At 38.2% G+C, this 23,222-nt stretch overlaps 1 protein-coding gene across 1 annotated transcript in view; it reads right to left on the reverse strand.

Annotated features, from left to right (window-relative positions):
* Positions 1-877: 877 nt before the first annotated feature.
* Positions 878-23,222, reverse strand: part of CRIF (growth arrest and DNA damage-inducible proteins-interacting protein CRIF) — a 29,159-nt gene continuing 6,814 nt past the window's right edge. The window contains exon 2 of the mRNA XM_090386244.1: positions 878-1,073. The gene's annotated coding sequence lies outside the window, so the exon portion shown is untranslated. The remainder of the gene's footprint in view (positions 1,074-23,222) is intronic.

Below are 23,222 nucleotides of genomic sequence, written 5' to 3' on the forward strand. Positions count from 1 at the left end.
TAATGCAATATAGGGAAAGGGAGTGCTGATAAGTTCTTGGCCTAAAATAGAAAGAAATAAGATAATCCAATTACATACATAGTTTATTCAACATATTTGTCTTTCACCTACACACTTTCTACAATGATGTTCTGGCATTTATAAACCTGTCAAATTTAAATCACAAGACTGCTCCTCAAATCAGGCTTCTGTTGCTTGTATGACATTTTGTGCAAATTTGATACGCTTTAAATGTTTTTTGAGAAGAGGCAGTATTCTGAAGGTGCAGGACCTAGGGAACGATGAAGCCAGAAGCCTAACCAGTTTGGAAAATGTGCAGTGTGCGCGCTGGAGCACTGTCCCGAAAAAAAAAAAAAAAAAGGCACTCCTCTAGTGAGCTTTCCAGTCATTTGACCTTCAGTTTGTCTAAAAGTGATGAATACTGCTCAGCAGTTATTGTTTTACTCTTTTCCAGGTAGTCACAAAATCATTCTTGTCCCATAAGACAAGCTATGACCTTCCCAGCAGGCTTCCAGGTGTGGAACTTCTTTGGACAGGAGGAATCACTGCCACTAAGCCAACTGTTATTTGGTCTCTGGTTCATAATGAAACAAACAGGTTTCATTCGTGATCATAATTCACACCAAAAAATTATTGGCAACTTGCTAAAAATGGTGAAGAATGGCAGTTGAAGACACTTTTGATCAGCATTCATTCCAAAGTTTGGGAACCCATTTGGCAAAAATCTTCTGCATGTCCAAAATGTCATGAATGGCATATCAAAAACATGCCTAGGGTCTCAGCTATCCATTCAGCAGAATTTAATCTATTAGAAAGTATCACAGTGTGAATGGTCTGAACATTTTTCAGGCACTGCTGCAAAAACTGGTCTTCCTGTCCTCTCTACATCCTGTATCAAAAATTTTTTTTTGCAACCCAGCTTTTGAATATCATGGGCACTGTTCTAATACTGCCAACATAACAATATGAATTTCCTTTGGCATTTTCCTCTCTAGAAGCATGTCTCATAACTGATCTACCTTCAGAAAACTGAAGATAGATCAGTTAGTGTTTTTGGCTGATGTTTCTTCAACCTATAACAAAAATAAAAATGGATATTACAGTTTTTTGAAGTAAATGGGCAATTTAACTTAAAAAGATATGTTCTTTCATAATTTGCATTTGTACAAAGAAAAAAAAATGGAAGTGGATCAGGCAAAGAATTTATCAGCATATACCTTCGAGAGCTAACTGCACAATTTTTTGTTGCAATTACTTGGCTTTTAACTAATTATTAAATGTAAATTTAATCCTGACTTTCAGAACCCAGAGTAATTATGAACAATTTTTTTTTCTTTTTTTAAGAAAGGGAGAAAAAATTGTGACGTAGAACACTTGCACAGAAACATTCATGTTACATTAATTTCATTATGTTGTTTGGAAAAATTTTTTTTCAAATTTCTAGTTAAGGGTTTTTATTATTTTTATCATTTCTAAATAGAAACACTTTGTTAATGTGGCATATACATATTTTCTTGGTGAATCTATTTCATTCGATCTGCTTATTTTGTAAATACCATACCTGTGTATGGTAAATAAACAAAATATCATACACAGGTATGGTATTTCCACAATGTATATCAGTTTATAATAAGGGGCAGTTTGAAGAGTGCCATTCACTTAATAATTGTGTTTAAAAAAAAAATAGTGGACAGGAAACCACCATGGAGGTTTCCTGTCCTCCATGGTGGATGAGGGCATAATTCTCAGTGATTGGTATTGCTTATATTAAAATTTCAGAACAAAAGAAAGTGACCATTGAATGAATTTTTCTACCTTTGTATCTGCTTTTAAGTATTAGTCATATAATGCGAGGAAGCTACAGGCTTTTGCTGCACTAGCTAAAAAAAAAATAAATATAAAAAAAGAAAATAAGCAACCTATATGTTTCTCTCTCACGTAGGTAGTTATCCAGTTGGCCTTTGAATTTCTCCAAGCTGTCAGCATTGGTAACTAACAAGTCACTGGCTAAAAGAAAACATTCCACAATCCAGTCTGAATCTTTCTCTGTAATTTATGTCCTCTAGTTCTGGAATCATAAAAGTGAAAATTTCACTATCATTTCTTTTGATATCTCCTCTTACAGCCGTACCTCAATCAGGTTTCCACTAAGGTGCCTGGTTGATCAGCTCTGTAGCCCACATATTCAAAGACTTATCTCATATGGGTGCCCTCTTGCAGATCTCACCAAGCAGGTTGCCCATCTTTGGACCTTTCAAAGTACTTCACGTCTTTTTTTAGGTGTATTCTCCATACCTAGACATAGTATTCCAAATGCACTCTTACAACTGCCTCTATATGGGGGGGGGGGAGGTTAAAAGTTTGTATTCACCAAGAAGTAGTTGTGATAGATGATTTTTTTGTTTCTTACCTTTAAATCTCTATAGCAACCACAATTTTGGTTTCAATCTGAGAGTTCATTTTTTTATTTGCAGTGCTGAATGAAGTGAAGGGTCACACTTTATCCATTGTGACCCTTCACTTCATTCAGTGAAGTGAAGGGTCACAATGGATCAGTGATTTGGTTCCTCTTTCTGCAATGGAAAACACTCAAGACAATCAAAAAAGAGATGGTCACTTTTTATGGAGAAGACTGCCCAGGTTACTGTGTTTTGTTGTATACTGGTAGAAACAATTCAAAAATGTGAAAGAACCTCAGTGCATGATGAAGAAATTCTAGGATGTGAGCAACTGCTGTAACAGAAAAGGGTGTTGCAAGAATTGAGGTATTAATCCTGGAAGATCACCATAATCGCCATCAAAGAAATCTGCAGAGCTCCAAATTAGGGCAGGGTCTGTGGAGAACATCATTAAGAATTTCATATGAGTAAACTGTCTGCCAAATGGGTTCCCAGACTTCTAACCCCTTACCAGAAGAAGGAACGGACAAAATGTGCACGTGAAATGTTGATGTGGCAGGAAAAGCAAAAAGCAAGTTTTTTTTTTTTTCACAGCTAGTCACCATGGATGAAACTTGGATTCACCACTATGATCCCAAAACTAAACAAATGTCACAACAATGGAAGCATGAAGAATCACCAAATCCCAAAAAGACAAAGATGCAACCAGGTTCTGGCAAGGTGATACTGTAAGTTTTTTGAGATCACCACGGTATAATACTAAGATTTTTTTTTTTATGAAACCCCAAGCACAAAAGGTATCAAAACCTATAGTACTTAGTACCGGGCATGGGTTGAAGGAGAAGTATGGGGGGGGGGATGCTAGAAACTTTGCTCTGGAGACTAAACGTGGGTTTCACCACTTCAAGCCTCCAATAAGCAAAGTGGTGGTATTGCACCGGTTGATGAGAGTCATCTACCACCTAACGGTACAGCGTACTGGCACCTTTATTAACAGTGATGTGTGACATTTGGATGCAGTGCACTTCAAAATTTGTAATATTCCGTAAATTTTGTTAAGATACTGTGACGGTGAAGTATTATTCCAACCATAAAAAAAAAAAAAAAAAAAAAAAAAAAAAAAAATGATGGGGAAAGCTGTCAAAAGGTGTGCCCACAAATGCAGGTTTGAAATATTGCCACATCCTGTTATTCCCTTGACCTTTCGCCCTCTTTCCTATCCTGAAGTCCTTTCTTCGTGGAAAACACTTTGCTGTTGAAGTGATTTATGCTGCAGTCGTGGTCTGAAGGACAGTCAGAGGACTTCTCCAAAACTGGCCTGCAGAAATGTGTTGAGAGATGGCAAAAACATGTCATTTTGTCTGGTGACTATGGTTGAAAAAGTGTAATATATGGTGTTTGTTTCAACCTACTGTCACAACTACTCTGGGTGAATACAAATCTTTTTTTGAACCCCTTTCATACAGCGGAATTATAATCTCCCTACTTCGACAAGCAAATGTTTGATAAGTTATCAATAGAACACTGAGCCTTCTTTACTGCCTATATACACTGCACAGAGAACTTCATGTCCATATGTATTGTAACTATCAAATCCCTTTCTTCCTCAACTGTTTATAAGGGTATATTATTTTCAGGTTGTTCCCTCACCTCCCAAAGTGTAAGACATTACATTTTGCTCTACTGACACGCTTCTGACTGTCCTTCATTCTCATCTTGCGGAAGCAGCACTCCTGCAGGACAAGTTTGATATTAACTATTAATCACAACTCTCTGCCTGAAGCCACCCTGAATCATCTTGGAATCTTATCAGTGATTCCAACATGTACCAGCTTGTACAGTAATGTCTCATGAGGGATGGAGTCAAATGTGTTCCTAAATGCAAATAAATAATGTTTAAGTTATTTCCTACATCCAACCCATAAGTAACTGTCAAAAGAGCTAACCATGTTAGTTAAATTAAATGATTTTTCCTTAACAAAACTATTATCTGTCCTTAGAATAAGATACACATTTTTGTTACAACTAAATAAAAAAAAATTTTGACATCATATACTTGGGTTTCAGGAAGACTTCTGATACTGTTGCACATAAAAGACTGCTATACAAACTGAAGCAATGTGGCATTAAAGGAAAGTTACTGCTATGGATATAGTGAAATATTGGATGGTTAAATGGAAGACAAAGTGGTTATCAAAGGGCACTGCCGTTCATGGACTAATGTTATTAGTGGAGTTTCCCAGGGTTCAGTGCTGGATCCATTGTTGTTTTCAATATTTATCAATGATATTGATGAAGGTACATCACACTTAATGTCTAAGGTTGCAGATGATACAAAGGTTGGCAAGGTAGTAAACGGCAGTCATCAGGGTGAGCTACTGGCAACAAGATCTAGGAAAATTGGGTCGATGGGTTGATAAATGGCAGTTGAAGCTTAACATTGACAAATGCATGGTATTGCTAGGGTTGCCAGACGTCCTTTATTTCAAAGGACTTGTACTGAAACGAGAAAGGATTCAATTTGTCCTTTATTTTCATTTTTCAATGCCTGTGCCTTGTAATGGCAGTGGCAGATTTCTGCACAGGTGTAGATGTATACTTCAGACCCCACATGCGCAAGGCCCCCCCAAACTGACAAAAAATTACATTTTAATTTCAAAGCTTTAACAGGGGATATGTTAAAAACCACTCAAATGCAAAATCCGCCACTGAGAAATGAATCATAAAGGGATAACTTAACCTATTCTAGCCTCTCCGGTTCATATATGTAGTTTCATGAACACCTTGCACTTAACTTCATACTTCTCGATGAAATTATATTTTATTGATAAAACATAAAAACTTGCACCTGTGTGGCCATGATTTAATTTTCAAGAAAATCGTGCGACAAGATAATTAATAAAATCATAAGTATCAGAAAAATCACTTTTTATAATATGGAGTTCAATGGTTTTGTTTAAATTGTTCTTCCTATAACTTTACAAAGAAACATTTATCTATTTCATTTATAGGCACCTACATATTTCATGTTATATTCAAACATATTTTATTTTTTATCCATCAAAAATGGAATTTCCCCCAAAAAAGAAGAGGCTTTATGCTTATAACAAAAATTGGGAGCAAGAATACGAGTGACTAGCTTCAACAAATGATCCTTATAAGGTGAGATGTCTCCTATGCAGAAATGTATTAAAGTTGGTTATATGGGCATCTTAGTAGTTACTCAGCATAAAGACTTACAAGCTCATAAATTGGCAAATTCTTCAAATCTTGGTAGACTTCTTGTGAAAAAGTATAAGAAAGAAGAGGATTTAGTTACTGCAGCTGAAATAACTCTTATTCACCATTCTTATAACTCATTACATTGTAGCATGAAATTGAACTCTAAACTTTACATTGATTCAAAAATATCATGTGGAAGACCTAAATCTGCTGCCATTGTTTGTAATGTTTTAGGTAAAAAAGCATTGCAAAGTGTTTTGGATGATTTAAGACATCATGATCCACCATTATTTTTTTGTTTACAGATTGATGTTTCTAAGAGAAAGAATATGAAAATGTTTCCTTTGTCAATTCAGTATTTCAACAAAGAATATGTTCCTATAAATTATTTAGTTGATTTTTTTGAAAGTGCAGATGGAATGTTTGAGTGCCTAAAAAATTCAATGAGTAATTTAGGATTGGATTGGAAAAGAGTACTGTATCTAGTTTCAGTGCAGACAATGCAAATTGTAATTTTGGAAATAATAAATCCCTATTCCAAAATATTAAGAAATTAAATGAAGACAAAGCAAACTGCCATGCTCACATTCATAATTTAGCTAAATATGCTTTCGGTATGAAAACAATGGATGATTGTTTTCTACATCAGCATGTTTGGGAGGCAACTAGAGGGAGTAATACTCTTGATTTGATTATCAGTAGTGATTCTTCATGCATTAAGAATCTGCAGGTAAATGAACTACTAGGTGGCAGTGATCACAGTGTGCTGAAGTGGGATTTACTCAAAGAGGTAACTACCATTAGGGGTAAAGGGAAGGGTTATTGCTTTCGTAAAGGCGACTACGATGGACTGAGACAGTATTTAAATTCTATACAGTGGAACCAACTGATGATGTTACCAACAGCAAATTCAAAATGGGAAGCATTCAAAGAACTTATCTTGGAAGCTACTAGGCTTTACATACCAACTAAGAAATATTGTTCAAGGTTTAGGCCTAAGTGGATTTCAGATGAATTAATGAGACATATGGCAGAGAAGAAAAATACATGAGATACATACAAATTAACACGTGACACAGAAGCCTATGATAGATACAAGTTGATCTGTAACCAAGTTACAAAGGAGGTTAGGCAAGCGAAGGCAGATTACGAGAAATCTTTGGCAAGGGATGCAAAGAAAAACAGCAAAGAGTTCTTTACTTATGTAAACTCTAGAAGAAAGGGGATGAATCAGATTGGTCCACTTGATATCGATGGGTCAACTGTTGATGATCCTGCTCAGGTAGCTAACAAACAAACTGAATATTTTGCATCGACATTCACACATGAGGAGTTATTCAGTGAGGGGAATGCCAGAGGTGTATTCAACTCTGGCAGTAAGCTAGAGAATCTTGTAATAACTGAGAGTAAAGTGGAGGAGAAATTGTTGAAGATAAATACAAGAAAGGCACCTGGGGTGGATGGGATCTATCCAGTTATATTAAAGGAGGCAGCAAAGGAAGTAAGCAAACCCTTAGCCATAATTATGAGAGCTTCCTTGGACTCGGGGGAAGTACCCATGGACTGGAGATGTGCAAATGTGACCCCAATTCACAAAGGAGGATCAAAGGGCGACACAAGTAATTATAGACCTGTTAGTTTAACTTCTGTTCCTGGAAAATTAATGGAGGCACTGGTTAAAGAAGCACTGCAGGATCATCTAGACAAGACTTCAGTTATAGCTCAAACACAGCATGGTTTTGTTAAGGGGAAGTCTTGCCTGACCAATTTTATTGGATACTATGATGCAGTCACAAAAGAACTGGATGCAGGGAATAACTTTGATATTGTATACTTGGATCTTAGAAAGGCTTTTGATACTGTTGCACATGGAAGACTGCTGCACAAATTAGAGCAGTGTGGCATTGGAGGCAAATTGCTGCTATGGATAAAGGGGCGGTTGAGGGGGAGAAGACAGAGAGTGGTAATCAATGGACACTGCTCATCGTGGACTAATGTTATTAGTGGAGTCCCTCAGGGTTCAGTATTGGGTCCATTATTGTTTTCTGTATTTATAAATGATATTGATGATGGTATATCAAGCTTAATGTCCAAGTTTGCAGACAATACGAAGGTTGGCAGGGTTGTTAAGGACACTACGCTACTGCAACAGGATCTGGAAAGGTTGAGCAGATGGGCTGAGAGGTGGCAAATGAAGTTTAACATTGACAAATGTAAAATACTACATATGGGAAACAGCAACCCCAGAGCAACATATCAACTGTGGTACTACACTGACAGTGGTAGAGAATGAAAGGGACCTGGGGGTGGTTGTGCAGGCAGATATGAAGTTCTCTGAGCAGTGCAGATGGGCTGCAAAAGTAGCTCATGGTGTATTGTCAATGATATATAGGAATTTTTCTAGCAGGGATAAGGAGGTGATTATTCCCTTGTATAAGGCAATGGTCAGGCAACACCTAGAGTACTGCATACAGGTCTGGAGGCCTCATTTCAAGAAGGATGTAGAGATGCTGGAACGAGTACAGAGAAGGGCAACAAGATTGGTGAATGGAATAAAGGGGTGCTCTTACGAAGAAAGGCTTAAGTTTTGCAAATTACAGTGTCTGGGGACTAGGCACCAGCAAGGTGATCTGATAGAGGTGTATAAAGCCTTGAATGGTTTGAGCATGCTCAATGCTAATGGGATTCTTCCTCTTTCTCAGAGTAATCACCTGAGAGGGCATAAATTCAAATTGAGGAAAGTCAGATGCAGGATAAATGTGAGGAAATTTGCCTTTAGCCAGCAGGTGGTTGGTTGGTGGAACAGACTTCCATCCCTTGTCGTGGAAGTTGATAGTCTAAATAAGTTTAAGGCTCAGCTGGACAGGTATTTCGAACGAACAGAGGGGTGAAGTGGAAGTGGTTATTTTTTATTTATTTTTTATTTTTTTTTTTGGCTGATGCTGCATAAGCTTGCTTTCTTGCATCAAATGCCTCTACTAATGCTAATGCTAATTTAGATATTGATATAGAAAATATTGTCTTGAAAATATATGGTCATTTTTCTGTTTCAGCTAAAAGAAGGGATAACCTTAAAGAAATTCATGAGTTTCCCGAAACAGAGTCTAATGAAATTTTAAGGCACGTACCAATTAGATGGCTTTCTTTACAACCATGTATAGAACGAATTTTGCTTTCATGGAAGGCTTTGAGCCTTTATTTCGTAAGCACACCAAAAGACTGTTCCAAACAGCCTTTTAAAATCCTTCAAATTAATGAAAATTCAACAGTGGCCCTTATAATTATAGAATTATATTTTCTTTTCTCAATGTATGCATCAAAATAATTTGCAAAGCAATAAAAGAGCTTGAAAAGAATGAAATGTGTGCCAGTGATATTTTTTATATAATGAATGATCTAAAAAATTCACTTGAAGAATCATCTTGATCAAGAATTTTTTGGGTATCAAGTTCATCAGCAGTTTCAGAAATTAGACTCTGTAGTTAAAAGCACAATAATAAATGATTTCAAAGCATTTTATAATGCTGCATTGAAATATTTAGGAAAGAAATTTAATTTTAATGAAAATACCCCTTTTTTGAAACTCAGCAAATTAAGCTTTAAAAATGGCTGACTCATTTGTTGAAGTAACAGAATATTTTAAATTAATAAACTAAAGTTGGATGTGAATGATTTATTTGATAAGGTTTCAGTACTGAAAACAAATTAAGAAACTGTGTCAACTTCTGAAAAAGTTTAAAACTTGTTTGAGTACTTCAGTCAATGGCATTTAATTTTGAAGTGTTGATTTTAAGCTTTCATTCAAGGTCATTTTGTATGTTGGTATGTGCCCCATCATGTTGAAACCAAATGTTGGGTCTCACATTTGCTGGAACATCGTCAAGTAACCCTGGTAGAACTTGTTCAAGAAAGATCCGATATTTAGCGGAGTTCATGCGGGATGGTAACAGATATGGGCCGACTAAGCAGTCACCGACCATACCTGCCCACACATTTATTGCAAAGCGATGTTGTGCTGAATGGAGGCGCACACCGTATGGGTTATCGTGAGCCCACACATGAGCATTGTGCTGATTGAATAAGCCTTCCCGAGTGAAATAAGCCTCATCTGTGAACAAAACATAGGCTGGAAAATTCAAGTCTTGAACACTTTCTTGGAGAAACCACTGCGCAAAAGCCACACGTGCAGGATGATCTTGGGGGAGTAGTAACTGAACCCTTTGGAGATGAAAGGGGTGAAGAAATCGTCATGCCAGACACGCTGTACACTGCAAAGAGACACTCCTAAGGCAGAGGCAAGAGCACGTGTGCTGGTAGTAGGATTATTCAGGACAGCATTCAACACACTTTCTTCCATGGCGGGAGTTCGCGTCGAATGTGGTCTGCCCGCACTACTCCTGTTACCTTTAAATAACCCATAACCGCACAAATTTTGATGCACACGGGCAAACAAATGGTGGTCCGGTACATGTCTGCCTGGGAAGCGTTCTCCATAAATTCGTTGCACGACTCGTCCATTGCCCTCTGCTAATCCATACACTAAGTGCATGTCCGCCAACTCACAGTTCGTATATCGATGCATGCTCTTCATGCAGAAACTACCGCGCCATCTACAGACTTACGGTGACGTTTCCAATTATGGTTCCTATGCGATTTACATTCCTTTAGATGTTACCTACCTCCCCTAAACATTTGTACCAATATTTTTGAGACACCCTATATAAGGATGAAGCCCCATTGGCACTGTGAAGCACTGGCATAGACAGTTTAGGTGTGGTCGGACATCAGTAGAATCTGAACCCATTCCAAGTCGTTCCCATTCAGCCATTGACGACAGCACGATCAAAAAAGTGTTAATCATGGAAGATCGCTGGATATCTGTGCGTGAATTTTCCCAGGAAGTGAAGATTAGTGTGGGCTCTGTTGAAATAGTCCTTCATGACAAACTCCATTTACAGAAATTGGGTGCAAGATGTATTCCCCGATTATTGACTGGTTTCCAGAATGCTGATCGACAACAGAAATCAGAAGAGTTGTTAGCCCTGTGCCAAAAAAAATAAGGAAGACTTTTTCTCTCATTTAATCGCTCAGGATGAAAGTTGGATACACCATTTCAACCCTGAAAGTAAAAAAGCAGACCACAGAATAGCGACATCATGGTTCCCCAATTCCCAAGAAGGCAAGGGTCCAAGCATCAGCAGGAAAGGTCTTACTGACAGTGTTTTGGGATGAGAAAGGCGTAGTAATGACTGATCACGTGCCGAAAGGTAGAATTACAGGTGCTTATTATGCCAACTTACTTTCAACAAAATTACAGGAGAAAATCAAAACATGTAGGCATGTAGGCGTGGCATGCTGTCCAAGACAATGCCCCAGTTCACACTTCTGAAATTGCAACAATACAAGTGGCCACTTGTGGATATGAAATGCTGCCCCATCCAGCCTACTCATCTGATCTTACACCATCAGTCTTCTTGTTTCCTTCCCTCAAATCATTTCTTTGGGCAACCCACATCCCTTACGACAAGACACTCATTTCTGCAACAGAGTCATGGTTCAAAGACCAACCTCACCACTTCTACAAAAACAGTATGCATAGCCTCATCCATCAATGGGAAAAATGTGTAAATCTGCACGGTGGCTATGTACAGAAGGACTAAAACCTGTGCCAAGAATCAACAGGCTAGCACCTCTGCAGCTAGGTTAGGGCAATTCTTTATTGAATCACCCTCGTAGCATTATACTTTTTGCCTTGTCACCCCATCTGGCTATTATGCTGTACAGGTTAGCCTATAGTACTTTATATGATATTCATTATTTATTTATTTTTTATTATTAAAAATAACTATTTTTTTAATAAAATATCATACAAATCAATTAATTTTTTTTCTATGGCAGCTATCCAACAAAATAGGTTGCTCTATCCACAGAACTTTGAATAGTTTCAGAGGTGTAAAAATTGATGAAACCTATTCAACTTGAACGTCTGTTGAGTGTAATTTTTGAGGTGTACATATGAAGGAATTTTGTATGAGGAAAACAGATATCAAAGGAAATGGAATGATGAGGAAACGTGAGCTGAATTACAAATGAATGGTGGCTGGATGCCAATTGTAATTAGCATTAATAGAGGCACATGCAGTGCTGGATTAAGGCATGGGCTTACAGGGCCCTTGCCATTCTTTAAGGGGAGCAAATTTTACAAATCATGAAAAAAAAAAAAAAAAAAATATATATATATATATATATATATATATATATATATATATCCTTAGTAAAGGGGGGAGCAAAAAATCTTTCTACTCACGGCAGGAAAATACCTTGGTCAGGCACTGGGCATATGATGCAAAAAAAGCAAGCTTACACAGCATCAGCCAAAAAAAAACTTCCCATTTCACCCATTCATTCACGCCAAAAGTTTGTTCAGTTCTTCCTTGAATTTATTTAAGCTACCAACTTCCAAGACAGATGGAAGTTTTCTACCAAATAACCATCTACTGGCTAAAGGCAAATTTTCACACAACTGTCTTTCCTCAATTTGAAATTATGCCTCCTCAGGTTTGTAATCTGAACAAGAGGAAGAATCTCATCAGCATTCAGCCTGCTCAAACCATTCAAGGCCTTATACATCTCAATCAGATCAACTTGCAGGTGCCTAGTCTCCAGACACTGCAATTTGCAGAACTTAAGCCTTTCTTGGTAAGAACATCCTTTTGTTCCCCTCACCAATCTTGTTGCTGTTCTCTGTACTCATTCTAGCAACTCCACATCCTTCCTAAAATGGGGCCTCCAGACCTGTACACAGTATGCAAGGTGTGTAGCCTTACAAAATTCTGTAAAAAAAAAAAATCTCAGATACACCATTGACACAAACCAAAATCATATCTGCAATGAAGTATAAGGGGTTATGTTATATAGTATATCAGCAAAACCAGTTACAATGTTGTTTTATTTATACAACAAAGCAACTATGGCTATGAAACATTGGTCTACTATATGTATTCGGTTCCTGAATGGAAAAACAGAGTTTTGGTTTTCTATACCAGGAGCATATGCAGTGCTACCCATAAATATATGGGTAGCATAAATATAACATTTATGCTACCCATAAATATAACTGAATAACAGTTGCAATCATAAGAAAATGTTAGTACAAATATTGCAAATACTTTCTTGTCTCATATATTTAATAACAACAAATATTTCATTTTCTTTATAGCACATCTGACCCCGTGAGATTAAAACAGTTCAAAAACTAAACACACACATCTTAGCCAAAAAAACTACTACTTACATTACCATCCTAACAAGTGGTTTTTTTCTAAATGAATTAACGGGAATTTTAAATATGAACAAAAGAAAACGTTCAGGGAAATTATTCATGGGTATACTGGAAGTTTTAATATGGTATCATTATGTGTAAATAATCAAGGTTTAGGTTTAATAAATAATTAATAATTATTCAATTTTTAATTTTAGATTGATTTTGGAGCATGACATTAATGACACTATGCATAACCAATATTTTTTTTATATATATATTTTTTGACAGAAGTAGAAATGCAAAATGTTAGCCCATTTTATTTCATATTCTTTGATGTGACAGAAAATATGTTTTTCAATTCCACATGGAAAAAATTTACCTGATAGGAAGTGTACAGATGAAACAATCCAATACTGATGAGTGAAACAAAGGGTTGCTGTTACCAAGAAAGGCTTAAGTTGTGCAAATTGCAGTCTGGAGACAAGGCACCTGCGAGGTGATCTGATTGAGGTGTAGAAGGCCTTGAATGTTTTGAGCAGGCTCAATGCCGATGGGATTCTTCTTCTTGCTCAGATTCCACACCTGAGGAGGCATAAATTCAAGTTGAGGAACGCCAGTTGTAGAACAGATTGTGTGAAAATTTTCCTTTAGCAAGCAGCTGGTTGATGGCTGGAACAAGCTTCCATCTGTTCTTGTGGAGGTTAATTTCCTAATTAGCACTTCCTAATTCATTTCACAAATATACGTGGTCCAATAACAATTCTAATCTCAATGATGTCCATTTCCCCTTGCAGTCTGCCAAACCCCATGTACTTTTTCTGACAGAAACTCAGTTATCGGTTGATTCAACTACTGCTCATCTCAGATGCCCAAATTATTTGCTGTATGATTCCTTTCGCCTCAAAGGTGGTACTTGTGCATATGTCCATTCCGATATTCCCTGTCAGAGACTTGGCAATTTGGAATCTCCTCTCTTTGATCTTCTCTGGCTTAAAATCTCTCTACCTCATTGTGTAAAATTCACCTGTTGTCTCTACCATTCTCCCAACTCCACTAATCACTTGGAGCTCTTTGACTTCCTCTCTTTGCAACTTGACTTTCTCCAGTCCAACTTTCCTAACAGTGAGGTAATTTTCCTCGGTGATTTTAATGTTCACAACTCCAGCTGGCTTCTGTTTTCTAGTCACACCGACGCAGCAGGTCGAGATGCTGAGGCTTTTGCAATTACAAATGACCTAGCACAGATTGTTCATTTACCTACAAGAATACCGGACAATCCTAATCATACAGCCAATACGCTTGATCTTTTTCACACAAACAATACTTCTAAGTACAAGGTCGAAGTGAGAGGACCTTTAGGCACTTCAGATCACAACTTGGTGATTGTCTCTTCTCCAATGGAACCTTTATCTCATGGCTATTCCCAATGTTTGGCATTACAAGAATGCAAAATGGGATGACCTGCAAGACTTCTTTTCTTCTTTTCCTTGGTCGGATTACTGTTTCAAAACGTCTGATGTCAACATTTGCTCAGATCGTGTCAGTGAAATTATTCTTGCAGGAATGGAATCCTTTATCCCACACTCCACTTTAAAATCTCGTCCTTTATCTAAACCTTGGTTTTCCAATAAATGTGCTAAGGCTGTCCAAGAGAAGAACGTTGCATATCGTAATTGGCTTGTTTCTAATTCTTCAGTTTCATTTTCTGCCTACACCAAAGCTCGCAACAATTGTAAAGCAGTTATTAATCAGTCCAAACTTGAGTTTGAACAGGCTAAGAGTAGAAAACTTGCTTCTTGCCGTAATGGTAGCCGAGCATTCTGGTCTCTTGCCAAAGCTATTGGCCGCAACTTTTGCCCATCTCTGCTCCCACCTCTGTCCAAACCAGATGGTTCTGTTGTCACTTCAGCCAAGGATAAAGCTGACCTGCTAGCATCCCATTTTTCTTCGAGCTCATGTATTAATGATCTTGGTAAAACACCTCCCACCATTCCTAACACGCTCCATTCAATGCCTCCTGTGGTCTTCCATCAAAAGGATATCAGAAGGATTTTGATGAATCTTGATGTTAAGAAAGCTCCAGGTCCTGATGGTATTTCTCCACTTGTTCTCAAAACCTGTGCTCCTGAACTTACTCCTATTCTTTGCCGCCTTTTTTCACTTTCTTATTCCAAAGGTGTTTTTCCTTCTGCTTGGAAATTTGCTTATCCAGCCAGTTCCTAAAAAGGGTGACAAATCCCTCCCATCCAATTATCGTCCCATTGCAATTACTTCTACTCTTTCTAAAGTAATGGAGAAATCAATTAACCGCCAACTCTTAAACTACCTAGAAACCTTCCGTCTGATCAACGATCGCCAGTATGGATTCCGTCAGTGTCGATCCACTGGTGATATTCTGGCTTATGTTACCCATTTATGGACTAATTCAATGGAAAGGTTCGGTGAAACACAAGTAGTTGCTCTTGACATCTCAAAGGCTTTTGATCGTGTTTGGCATAAAGGTCTTCTAAACAAGCTTCCATCTTATGGTTTGCCAACTGTTTTTAGTAATTGGTTATCCAGTTTTCTCTCTGATCACTCACTGAGGGTGATGGTAGATGGCTCTCTGTCTTCTAACTTCTCCACTAATGCCGGTGTCCCCCAAGGTTCAGTTCTTTCCCCCACTCTTTTCCTCTTGTATATCAATGACCTTCTCCCATTGACTGGAAATCCTATCCATAGTTTTGCCGATGATAGCACATTGCAGTCAACTTTCCATTTTGAGAAACCTTGTCCAGCTCAATCAGCTTCAAGTTCTCGAAAATCTGCTGCCAATTCCTTAAATGCCAATCTTCAGGTAATTCTCCAGTGGGGCAAAGACAACTTAGTTGATTTCAACCCTTCTAAAACTCAATCTTGTCTTATATCTCGCAAAAAGGATTCTTCTGCTCCTATGCTTATCTTTAGTGACACTCTGATTTCTAGGCAAAATGATATATCTCTTTTGGGGATTACCCTGACTTCTAATCTCTCTTGGCACAAGCACATTACAAATATTGCTTCCTCTGCATCTAAAAAACTTGGTTTTCTCTTTCACTCTCTGCGTTACTTTTCTCCCAAACAGCTGCTCACTCTGTATAAATCGCAAATCCGCCCTGCCATGGAATATTGTTCCCACATCTGGGGTGGTGCCCCCAAAACCTCTCTCAGGCTTCTTGATTCCATTCAGAAGAGGGCAGTTAGGTTAATTAATGATTCATCTCTAACAGAGTCTGTCCACTCGCTTTCTCATAGACGCACTGTTTCTGCTGCATGCCTCTTCTACAGATACTTCCATGGGCACTGTTCTTCTGAATTGGCTTCTATAATTCCCGCTCTCTCTTTCAAAACAGTCCGAACACGTGCCGCCACCAGCCAACATCCATTTACTGTCCAACTTCAAACCCACAGAACCAACTTTTCATCTTCCTCATTTATTCATTCAACTGCCGTTTTCTGGAACAACCTTCCTTCATACGTATTTCCTGAAAATTACAATCTACAGAAGTTCAAGTCCAATATCAACAAATATCTTCTTTCGTCTTCTCAACCTCCAACCCAAGCACGGTACTAAGTAGTATAGGTTATAATACCTCTCGTGTTTGGGGTTCTCATAAAAAAAAAAAAGGTATTTCGAACAAACGGCGGGGTGAAGTGGAAGTTTTTTTTTTTTTGGCTGATGCTGCATAAGCTTGCTTTCTTGCATCATATGCCTCTACTAATGCTAATGCTAATATTTAACCCCAGGTGCTCACATCTGGTGACTGTGGGCTTGGCATACCCTGGGTCCTGAGCTGGATATCATTATTCTTCTCTTTCTTGATAATTCCCTTTTACTTTTGACTCTCTCTCTCTCTCAGGGTAACTCCGTGTACTTAGAAGGGTTGTTTGTGAGAAAACAATTAAGCATATTGGCTGTATGATTAGGATTGTCCGTTATTCTTGTAGGTAAATGAACAATCTGTGCAAGGTCATTAGAAATTGCAAAAGCCTCAGCATCTCGACCAGCTGGGTCGGTGTGACTAGAAAACGGAAGCCAGCTGGAGTTGTGAACATTAAAATCACCAAGGAAAATTACCTCACTGTTAGGAAAGTTGGACTGGAGAAAGTCAAGTTGCAAAGAGAGGAAGTCAAAGAGCTACAAGTGATTAGTGGAGTTGGGAGAACGGTAGAGACAACAGATGAATTTGACACAATGAGGTAGAGAAATTTTAAGCCAGAGAAGATCAAAGAGAGGAGATTCCAAATTGCCAAGTCTCTGACAGGGAATATCAGAACAGACATATGCACAAGTACCACCTTTGAGGCGAAAGGAATCATACAGCAAATAATTTGGGCATCTGAGATGAGCAGTAGTTGAATCAACCGATAACTGAGATTCTGTCAGAAAAAGTACATGGGGTTTGGCAGACTGCAAGTGGAAATGGACATCGTTGAGATTAGTACTGAGACCACACATATTTGTGAAATGAATTAGGAAGTGCTTGGGAGGTTTAGATCTTTTTGCAGATAAGCTTGCTCTATTAGTTTGACAATTCATGGTGTATTCAATAGTAAGAAAAAGTGGGTGGGACATGCTGTATGAAGTAATGAAATTTTTGGATATGGCGTACACATGGTAAGAATATACCCAGTTCCTTGACATAATGTGGCCTCGACAATGCTCCCCGCATACACACTACTTGGACTCCCTCCAGTCACTATCTGGCAGAGTAGAGGTAGCAAGATTATACACTAGCTGATCCGGAAGCCTCCTAGAGAGTTACCAATAGGTTCGGTCCGGTGTACTAACTAGCGGCCAGCCTGCGAACACCATTTTAGAGCTGTACCCTCAAAATGTAAGGAATATTGGATCCCGCCATGATGTTCATCATAACCTCAGAAGTCATCAATCATACTGCATGATGGAAGAGATAGGGAAGGGTTGACTGGAACTTAGCTCTAGAGACTAAACATGGGTTCCACCACTTCAAGCCTCCAATAAAATACATAAAATATTTTATTGGAGAATAAATAAAATATTAGCTAAATAAAATAAATTGGGCTTTACTGGTCTGTCTTTTTTTTCAGTCACATGTTGTTGGTACAAAATTAACTGCTAAGTAATACTTGCTGGCAGTGATATATATTTAATGGAGAAGTGTACAATATTTATTTTACTGCTTTTTGTTTTTCTCCCCCTTTTAGTATTAGTATTGGCACAAGTATGCAGCACCAAAATATATATATATATATTACCCCTCATTTGCACATTCTGTTTAATAATTTGTCCACTTCTTTAAATCACAACTTTTTACCTCAATCAACCCCAGGTGGAAGTTTATTCTAATAATCAAGTACTCTGACTGAAGAAAAATTTCCAACATCTATTCTGAAACCACCCTTTTGCAATTTATATACTTCAAGAAAGAATAAAGATGCCATCAGCAATTATTTGCTTAACCATTTTATAGCTCTTAAAAACTTTTTAGGTCTTGCAGATACTATAATTATAGAATGAGTCGTTCTTGGTAATAATATCCTTTTGTACCCCCTAACTAATTTTGTTGCTCTTCTCTGTACCATTTCCAACAGATCTATATTCTAAAATGAGGTTTCCAAGCCTCTATGCAGTATTCCAGATGTAGCCTTATCACTGATTTATACAATAGGATAATAATTTTTTTGTTCCTTTTGGCAAAGCTCCTGTATATCATTGACATGGGTTGTCCTAGCAGCTTGTCTGAACTGCTCAGATACCATCATGTTAGAACATACAATTATCCCAAGATCTTTTTTGTTATCAACAATCCCGAGTTTCATGCTACCTAAATGGTATGATATTCTGGGATTACTGCCAATAAAAATACAGCATCTTACATTTAAGTTACATGTCAAATGGCATTTTGAAGCCCTCTGAATGGTTTATCGAGATTTGCCAAAGGAGCATATTAGCATTAGTAGAGGCATTTGATGGAAGAAAGCAAGCTTATGCAGCATCAGCCAAAAAAAAAAAAAAAACCACTTCCACTTCACCCCTCTGTTCGTTCAAAATACCTGTCCAGCTGAGCCTTAAACTTATTTAGGCTATCAACCTCCAAAACAAGGGATGGAAGTCTGTTCCACCAACCAACCACCTGCTGGCTAAAGGCAAATTTCCGCACGTCTATCCTACATCTGTCTTTCCTCAATTTGAATTTATGCCCTCTCAGGTGATTTTTCTGAGCTAGAGGAAGAATCCCATCAGCATTGAGCATGCTTAAACCATTCAAGGCTTTATACACCTCTATCAGATCACCTCGCTGGTGCCTAGTCTCCAGACACTGTAATTTGCAAAACTTAAGCCTTTCTTCGTAAGAGCACCCCTTTGTTCCATTCACTAATCTTGTTGCCCTTCTCTGTACTCGTTCCAGCAGCTCTACATCCTTCTTGAAATGAGGCCTCCAGACCTGTATACAGTACTCTAGGTGTGGCCTGACCATTGCCTTATACAATGGAATAATCACCTATTTATCCCTGCTGGAAAAATTCCTGTATATCATTGACAATACTCCATGAGCTACTCTTGCAGCCCGTCTGCACTGCTCAGAGAACTTCATATTTGCCTGCACAACCACCCCCAAGTCCCTTTCATTCTCTACCACTGTCAGTGTAGTACCACAGAGTTGATACGTTGCTCTGGGGTTGCTGTTTCCCATGTGTAGTACTTTACATTTGTCAATGTTAAACTTCATTTGCCACCTCTCAGCCCATCTGCTCAACCTTTCCAGATCCTGTTGCAGCAGCATAGTGTCAGTAGTGTCCTTGACAACCCTGCCAACTTGGACATTAAGCTTGATATACCATCATCAATATCATTTATAAATACAGAAAACAATAATGGACCCAACACTGAGCCCTGAGGGACTCCACTAATAACATTAGTCCACGATGAGCAGTGTCCATTGATTACCACTCTCTGTCTTCTCCCCCTCAACCACCCCTTTATCCATAGCAGCAATTTGCCTCCAATGTCACACTGCTCCAATTTGTGTAGCAGTCTTCCATGTGCAACAGTATCAAAAGCCTTTCTAATATCCAAGTATATAATATCAAAGTTATTCCCTGCATCCAGTTCTTTTGTGACTGCATCATAGTATCCAATCAAGTTGGTCAGGCAAGACTTCCCCTTAACAAAACCATGCTGTCTGAGCTATAACTGAAGTCTTGTCTAAATGATCCTGCAGTGCTTCTTTAACCAGTGCCTCCATTAATTTTCCTGGAACAGAAGTTAAGCTCACAGGTCTATAATTACTTGTGTCAGCCTTTGATCCTCCTTTGTGAATTGGGGTCACATTTGCACATTTCCAGTCTATGGGTACCTCCCCTGAGTCCAAGGAAGCTCTCATAATTATGGCTAAGGGTTTGCTTACTTCCTTTGCTGCCTCCTTTAATATAACTGGATAGATCCCATCCACCCCGGGTGCCTTTCTTGTGTTTATCTTCAACAGTTTCTCCTCCACTTTACTCCCAGTTATTTCAAGATTCTGTAGCTTACTGCTAGAGTTGAATACACCTCTGGTATTCCCCTTGCTGAATAACTCCTCATGTGTGAATGTCGATGCAAAATATTAATTTAGTTTGTTAGCTACCTGAGCAGGATCATCAACAGTTGACCCATCAATATCAAGTGGACCAATCTGATTCATCCCCTTCCTTCTAGAGTTTACATAAGTAAAGAACTCTTTGCTGTTTTTCTTTGAATCCCTTGCCAAGGATTTCTCGTAATCTGCCTTCGCCTGCCTAACCTCCTTTGTAACTTGGTTGCATATCAACTTGTATCTATCATAGGCTTCTGTGTCATGTGTTAATTTGTAAGTATCCCATGCATTTTTCTTCTCTGCCATATGCCTCATTAGTTCATCTGACATCCATTTTGGCCTAAACCTTGAACAATATTTCTTAGTTGGTATGTAAAGCCTAGTAGCTTCCAAGATAAGTTCTTTGAATGCTTCCCATTTTGAATTTGCTGTTGGTAACATCATCAGTTGGTCCCACTGTATAGAATTTAAATACTGTCTCAGTCCATCGTAGTCGCCTTTACGGAAGCAATAACCCTTCCCTTTACCCCTAATGGTAGTTACCTCTTTGAGTAAATCCCACTTCAGCACACTGTGATCACTGCCACCTAGTGGTTCATTTACCTGCAGATACTTAATGCATGAAGAATCACTGCTGATAATCAAATCAAGAGTATTACTCCCTCTAGTTGCCTCCCGAACATGCTGATGTAGAAAACAATCATCCAATAAATCCACAAAAGCCCTGCTAGTGTGTGAGTAACCAGCCCCCAAATTCCAGTCAATATCTGGGAAATTAAAATCTCCCATTATAAGACTCTCTGATTTACTGGCCCACTCTATTTCCCTGTACAGTTCCTTATTATACTCATCAGAGTCATTAGGCCTATAGCACACTCCTACTCTCAATTTTGATCTCACAATGCTTATGTCACACCAAACTGACTCAACACTGCACTGTCCGGCGATGTCGACTGGCTTCACTTCCTTGGTTTTTATGTGTTTCTTAACTAATAGCATAACCCCTCCCCCCTTCCTATCCTGTCTATCCTTTCTGTAGACGTTGTACTCCCCAAATTGCAGTTCTGCATCCCTTATATCTGTGTGACACCACGTCTCTGATATCCCAACAATATCTGCCTTTGATGTTTTGAGCAATACCTCAAATTCATCAAATTTATTTACTAAACTCCTAGCATTGGTGTACACGCAAGTATACCTGCACCTGTTTCTATTCTTAGCTACCCTAACACAACCCATGTGTTTACTTGTACCGCAATGGCTCCCAGCAGTCTCTGAAATACCATGCATCTTGTTTTTCAGGCTTCTGCTCATTCTAATAGAAGCAGTGCAAGAATCTCTTTCACCTCTGCCAGTGGCTACTGTCAATCTATTGGTCTTTGTCTCCCCCCAAGCTAGCAGTTTTCAGACCCACCTAACACTGCCTCGATAGCATCAGCAAATATTCTTGCACCCTTTCTATTTAAGTGTATCCCATCCCTGTAGAAGCAATCTCTCCTGTTAACAAGTACAGTCCAGGCTGAAAAAAATTCTACCCCTTGAGCCTTGCACAATCTTTCCAGGGCCGAATTGATCCCGACACTTTTGTATCATCAGCAAACTTAGACATTAAAAATGTCTTGAAATACCTAATGATAGTCATTAATGTCAGGAACTGTAAAGGACCCAACACTGAACTGTGCAGTACCACAACCATTGGCTCCAGAAGTGCTACTTATCAGGTGAGGCAATAAAGTCCCCAGACTGGTGCTGATGTGGTCAGTTTCGATGAATTTGAAAATAAATGGAAGTGGTATGTTGTAGTTCAAACTTCCTTCAACAGATGGTGGTACAGAGATTGGTAGGCTGGATGGTTGCAAGTAACAACCAGTTTCATCAGTAGCATTAAGGTTCCAGGTCACAATTTTGCAATGGAGCAATGAACGAATATCAAATTTTACTTTAAAATGAGAAAATCTGCAAAATAAACATATGAAATGTTCAGGCCATTCTTCCACAAGCAAAAATTCCATTTTTTCTTGAAAATATCCCACTGCCAATTCTGAGGCTTTTTGCTGAATGAGTGAACCACTTATAGGAATGTCTCTGGAACGAATGTTCTGAAATCATGAAAACAGTTTTATTGAAGTCATCAGAAAGCACACTACATACACATTTTCTTTTGCTAGGGTGCTACATCCGATTTTTTAAAAATTTTCTCTTCAATTTGAACACAATCCTTCAGAAATACAATGTAAATAGTGTGATGCTAAATTTTTTTTGCTACATTTTCCGTTTTCGTGCCAGAATCTACAGCCATCAGGGACTTGTATTTAATCTTAAAGTGAAAACTGTTGGCAATATGTAATGCACTTTACATTGATGATGAATTTTGGGTGCCACTGATGAAACAAAAAGTGCTTTTCACAATGGTTTAACAAACAATGTAACCATACCTACATTCTTACAATTCTATCACCTTTTCTCTAGTGTAAGTAAGACTAGTAATACTAATAATAGTATTATTAAGATATAATAGTAATATTAATAATAATCTTAATTTTAGTAAAGCACGTTTATTTATACAGTATGATAAAAAAAACTAGCTGGAAGCAACAGAGGATCCCTGTTTAAAACAGGGCTGTGTTAAATTGAAATGCTGTTCAATATTTAGTGGTTCCTGTATTAACCATCATAACTTTTGCCAGGAGTTTTTTTTTTTTTTTTTTAATAAATAAGCCGATTTTATACATTAATGGACTGAAAATAATTTTGTTGTAC

Source organism: Mastigoproctus giganteus, chromosome 12, assembly GCF_048544385.1.
Source record: "Mastigoproctus giganteus isolate SK-2022 chromosome 12, ASM4854438v1, whole genome shotgun sequence".
NCBI lineage: Eukaryota > Metazoa > Arthropoda > Arachnida > Uropygi > Thelyphonidae > Mastigoproctus > Mastigoproctus giganteus.